Source organism: Aulostomus chinensis, chromosome 19 (assembly GCF_037954235.1).
Source record: "Aulostomus chinensis isolate RoL2024-O1b breed Wild chromosome 19, RoL_Achi_v1.0, whole genome shotgun sequence".
NCBI lineage: Eukaryota > Metazoa > Chordata > Actinopteri > Syngnathiformes > Aulostomidae > Aulostomus > Aulostomus chinensis.
In genome coordinates, this window is record NC_141338.1 from 15,393,305 (window position 1) to 15,399,578 (window position 6,274).

Genomic DNA, 6,274 nt, shown 5'->3' on the forward strand with positions numbered 1-6,274 from the left:
CACATGTGCCGGGACCTCATGTTTTTGGTGGCGTTGGTCTCTGTGTTCCTCTGTTTGCAGAATGTGACAAAAAGTATAGCACAGATATAGAGGGTGTCATATGAGCCCAAGAAGAACATATTAAAGTTTGGGTCAGATGACACACGGCGCCCCCAAGTGGCAATAAGAAATTTGATTTTTTTGTTGTTGTTGTTGTTGTTTTTCACATTTGGATGTACCCGTTCCAGTGGGTCGACCAGATTCATCGTAACTTGGTCAGAAACACTTCAAGACACAACAATCTGAAGAAAACAGATAGTTAAAGAATCCATAGAACTTTAGAAAGGAGCAGGTTTATAGACTAAATTGACCTGACAACACTGTAATGGTGGTAAAATAACTATTTTAAAAAGTGTGACATCATCACCAAACGTAACATGACGAGATGGACCACATGAATCGTCTGTCCTTATTACTGCTATTCCAACTCTGACCACATGTGGTGATTTGTGTCAGCCTATTAAATGAGATTAATGCTGCAAGAGTGAGTGAGACACCTGCTGACTGGGAGGAGTAAATGTGGTCCGTTGCACTTTTCAGGAGTTTTTTATCTTGCAGACAGAGTTTATCATCGTCATCGACTTGTAGAGCTCAGTGGAGGATCAGATAGTTAAAAAAAAGCCCCTTCTTTCAAATGCCATCCATCCTGAAATTTCAAAGACATAACTGTGCCTCCAAACAGGCCAAGCTAATGTCGCTGATGCCTGAAGAACTGAATACTTTGATGAAACCTTTGTAATAGGATCTTGTATTTTCATCTCCAAAACTTGCTGGTTTAATTGTGACATAAAAGCATGCTGGAAAAATGGAGGAGTTTTGCTCAAAGCTGGATCGGAGCAGCACGACAAGCCATAGAAGCTCGTTTCTCAACAGCACAACTTATTTAGTTAATAAAAACTGTTCAAGGAGAATGAAACTCAACTAATTTAGCTGTTTAATTCACTAACGGGGGTGAAAGGCACTGGTCGGGGCGGGTCCACCTATGAACGCCAGCACCACTGCACCGTATGCTGCTGCGTCAAGCTAATTAGCTGTTAACATGTTTAAGTGTGTGTGTGCGTGTGTGTTTGTGTGTGTGGCCGTTAATTGTTTGACTGGGAGGAGGAAGCTGCGATTCAGCTCCCTGCCAAGTGCCATTTAGGCTGAGTTGCTATAGCGGGGGTCTGACACTGATACACACACTTTAATTGTATGTTGTGTTAATGAGACACAGGAGAGGGAGGGAGGAGGGGTGAGAGACAGAGAGAGAGAAGCAGAAAAAGAGACGGGCAGGGATCAGCCAATGACCAGATGTACAGAGGCAGTGACAGCTCATTGCCCAGCCTGTCCACCCTTTCACTGCGTGTGTGTGTGTGTGTGTGTGTGTGTGTGTGTGTGTGTGTGTGTGCGTGCAATAAAACACTTGAAAATTCTGCATAAAATCACCATATTGACTATGTCTGAACATTTGTAGCAATATTTTATTATTGAAATCTGTTTTTCTCCAATGTCTCTAAAAGATTGTCTTTTGTCAGGATTACTGCGATACTTCATTGGTAAAACTGTCATAAAATCAAATGACATCACAATCTGTCGTCATATTTTTTTGATGTGTGAAATTATGATGAAATGTCAGAGGATCACCACCTTAGTCTCCTTTTATGGCTTTGTGGAGCTTTAAGTTCCAGCTCATTGTTTAACATCCAGTGGCCAAAACTACATTATTTAGTGCCAAAACAACTGTAGCAGATGTTGTTTTTTTAGAGAAAAGTCTCAGTTTCCTACACAATTAGCATTTAGAAGCTAACTGTGTGTAATGTCTATCTTAGATATGACGGCAATTCATCACAGCACATCAAGGATCCCTGCCTCTGACATCAATTTCAAAGATAAAAGACAGAATCAGCAAGATCAAAGTCTAAGTCATACTGTGATCAGAGTCAGAGTTCTGACAGGACACCTCAAGATCAAAGTCTAAGTCATACTGTGATCAGAGTCAGAGTTCTGACAGGACACCTCAAGATCAAAGTCTAAGTCATACTGTGTTCAGAGTCAGAGTTCTGACAGGACACCTCAAGATCAAAGTCTAAGTCATACTGTTATCAGAGTCAGAGTTCTGACAGGACACCTCAAGATCAAAGTCTAAGTCATACTGTGATCAGAGTCAGAGTTCTGACAGGAAGCCTCAAGATCAAAGTCTAAGTCATACTGTTATCAGAGTCAGAGTTCTGACCATGACTCAGCAAGATCCCAGTATAGCATGAGTCAGGTCACTAGATAGGGACAGTAATCCACCAGGTTAAGCTGCCGTTGCAGTTCAGCACCTTTGTCTGAGACGCAGTAATATATATATATATATATGGACGCAGTAATGTTCCACTGTTATCTCGTATCCAGGAGTTATTGCTGATAATATCATGTATTATCATCATACATATATATATATATATATATATATATATATATATATATATATATATATATATATATATATATATATATATATATATATATATATATATATATATATATATATATATATATATATATATATATATATATATATATACTGATCAAGAGGGCTGGTCTGCTCCTGTCCAACCTAAACATCACGATGATGTCATCCACAGTTCATGGTGTGTCTCTTTGCTCTCACCTCCTCAGTTTTTGGGCTCTGCATGCATCTCCCTGTTTGCGTCCATCCTCCACCTGTTGAGCTCTCCTCACTGTCCAACCTCTCAAGTACACTTAGACAGTGAATTCATCACCTCATGGCTGAAATCGATATTTTCAGGGATCAAAAACAGGAACTCAGGGTCATCGAGGAACAGCTGCCCCCTATCCCTCCTCTGGGGGGCCAGACCAGCCCGGCTTTGTAAACCACAACTACCCTGCCAAGGTTGGTAATAATCTAAGTCACAAATTTTGACCAAACACTGATCATTTTATATTCTTCCATTTGTCCTCCACCCGTCTGTCTGAGCCATTTAGGAAAGCGCTCACTCCCCGTATCGGTCTCGCCTTACTTTCCACCATCTTTGACACATTCCCGTAGTCCAAGGTCATCGTTCAATTTCTTTTTTGTCTCATCAAAACTTTATGAACATTATCTATTAATCAGCTGGAGAAGGTTCTGGCTATTTCAGAGGATTCATCTTTGTGGGACAGAGCTGATCAGATATGCTCCCAATACCTGAATTTGATTCCTATAACTAGTCAATATCATCAATTTCACATGTTTATGAATGAAAAGTTTTCAACAACCCAGTGAGTTGCGGTTGATTTTGAGAGGAAGAGTTTATCTCCCAACCCTGTGTCACGGTCTTTCGTGATGACATCGCGTTCTGATTGTTTAATTAAGAGCGTGATACCATCACGGATATGACCTGATTTACGTGACGTGGTCACGACTCGCTGTAGTTGGTCTGATTCACCCCAGCCCTTAATGGAAATGACTGAATGTGTTGCAACAAAAGCCTACCAACATAAAGAGCGACTTCACTAAGAAACTGAAACTGTTCCGTGATATATCGACCGTCTTTACGGCGAGTTGACCACATCACGTAAATCAGGTCATATTCTCGATGGCATCGCGTTCTTAATAGATCTAACGGAACGTGATGCCATCACGACAGGCCTCCTTCTCCCTGTTTAGCCGCCGCTGCCTGTCAACAGCCACGCAGCCCCGGTATGAACACGAGTCCACGGTGGAGTCGTTGACCTCACCAGATGATCTGGATTAATGATTTTTTTAAAAGGTTGAAAAATAAAACACTGTTCCTAATATGGAGACTTTGTGTGTGTGTGTGTGTGTGTGTGTGTGTGTGTGTGTGTGTGTGTGTGTGTGTGTGTGTGTGTGTGTGTGTGTGTGAGTGACTCTAACTGGGTAAATGACAGAGGAGGGTTGGACTGACCTCCTAAGTACTGCAGCAGTGATGAGAGGAGAGACATGAGGCCGGAGGTTAATAGCTGGGTTGTCGGAGGAGATGCTCTAGCAGGGAAGAGGGAGGTTGGGGAGAGTGAAGGAGAAGAGAACTGATGCGGATACCAACAGCATGAAAAATGAAGAGTCAGTGAGGAAAACGTGACAAATAAACATGAACAAAGGGTGAGGAGGAAGGAGAGAACTCTCACCCCGATGATGAAACAACTGTGTTGCATGCAGGATGCAAAAGACTGAAAGATTTCAAAGTACGAGCATGACATTAAAACATAGGCTAGTCCTGAGCTTAGACTTGGGTTTAGACAAGGATCCTCAACACCTCCTTATATATTAACTGTCGCAGGGCTACAAAAACAACATTTGACTCGTATTTTCAAAGTAATAAAAGATGTTTTGATTAGCATCCTCCATATTCCTCTTTCAGTGAATGACTGCAGTTGTCCGTGAATTTGGGGTTTGGGTGTCTGTGTGCGCAAAAAAGAAAAGTGAGTTAGGTGGATGTCCATCAACTGCTTTAGAACCAGTCGACCAGGCTAAATAATTTGTATTTTCACCAGAAGATGGCGGTAGTGATGTGATGCATAGCTAGAATAAATAAAGTAGAAAAAGAGTTCATCCACGCCATCACCGCGGAAAAAGGCGAGCTCTTTAGGAGTGACTCTGACACACCAGCTGACGTCAGCCATGATGCTTGCTGGCCACCCCAGTGTGGTGCGCTTTTTCAAAAATAGGCAAAAACAACTCAAGGTAGGATACCAAACATGTCTGAATTTTTGCTTTCCCATGAACTTTTTTCTAATTCAAGACTTCAAAATGTGTTGGTGGAAACACAGCGACCGAGTCAACCTCCGCAGCAGGTCAGGATACGAGGCACGCAGCCGTTCTGGTGTTCGATACACGCTGACAGTCACGACTTCCACACGTCAGCCTGCAGGACAGAGCTTTGAATAATGGCTGTTATGATTTGCACAGCCAGAAGATCTCTTTCACTGAATCAGGAAGGTTAGCTGTATTAATTGAAGTGACTTCTGCTCATTGACTGGGTGTCTCTAACTAGGCCACGTTCCAGAGCAAGCGTTCTACCGGTGAATAAAATATCACACTTACACCATTATTCAAGACAAGCTCCCTTCCAAAATAAAAGCAATTCCCCCTCGCTGTGCATCTGGTACAGTTTGTCTGTTGCCTGAAGCACTGAGAGGCGATTAGAGCCAGAAAAAAGAGGGTTACAAGACGGAACTTCATCAGGAATATGGAGCGGCTCTCTGAGACCGAGACACACCGAGTGACAAGCGTAACCCAATTAAAACAGGAGCAAATGGAAATGCAAAAGAGAGAACGGGAATTGTCTAGCGACTATTATATATTATAAAGTTATTAACTGTGGTAATGTCTTTACAACATGGAATAATCCCGGATAGATATTTGCCATTTTTTGACTAAAAATATATGTTCTTATATCTATATATGAACTTGTAATGGTTTTAAAGGATTTCTTTTTATTAATCACATTCATCTCTCTCTCCAGGAACACAGCCAGGTGTCTGTCAGAGGAACGCAGCCCTGACTAAAACAACACCGATCATTCACCCATACATGATCCGTCCCTGTGGGCTCCGTGTGCGTTTTAACACGCGTGTAGCAGCTTTGTCATGTGTTGTGTAAAGACCTGTGATCGTTGGCACCGTGCACCATTTAGCACCTGAGCTATTTCAAACCTCTTTAAACTAATGCTGATGTGATAATCAATGAGCGCTGACCTTCTTCAATAAAATGCAATACATTTGTACATAAATAAAACAAATCCTAATGCAAATCTTTAGTGAATTTTTTAATACATTTAAAAAATATAATGAAACCCCAAGCTTAAAAAAGGGGAGGAAAAAAAAACACCTCTAGACAGGAATGTACAGCAGTCGTAGTAAACATGTTCAGGGTGTGCAGAGGACACCAGGCTCGGCCGGCGGTTCTGCGCCTCGGCCCACCGTCTGAGGGAAGTGAGTCTTATTTTGTGAACATTATTGGAACACTGATTGTGTTGTTTGTGTTTGTAATTAATTACACTGATTGATTCTGACTGCAGCTTCGGTTTGAGTGGCATTTCATCATAATGTTCCTTACTTAATACCGCCACTCCCCGCTAATAAGCTAACAATTAAAACAGTCATTTGCATCTAACATTATACCCTCTATTAACTAGCGAAGGAGAACGTCGCTGAAGGGGGCAGAGGTAGCAGAGAAAAGACACAAAACTCTGTGTGTGTGTGTGTGTGTGTGTGTGTGTGTGTGTGTGTGTGTGTGTGTGCTATTTGG

General features: G+C 41.8%; 1 long non-coding RNA gene across 1 annotated transcript in view; it reads left to right on the forward strand.

The window, feature by feature from the left end:
• The window catches only part of LOC147244203 (uncharacterized), a 42,550-nt gene extending 36,919 nt beyond the window's left edge, over nt 1–5,631 (forward strand). The window contains exons 2-3 of the long non-coding RNA XR_015110300.1: nt 2,813–2,917; nt 5,490–5,631. This is a non-coding gene — a long non-coding RNA (uncharacterized LOC147244203). The remainder of the gene's footprint in view (nt 1–2,812; nt 2,918–5,489) is intronic.
• The last annotated feature ends 643 nt before the right edge of the window (nt 5,632–6,274 follow it).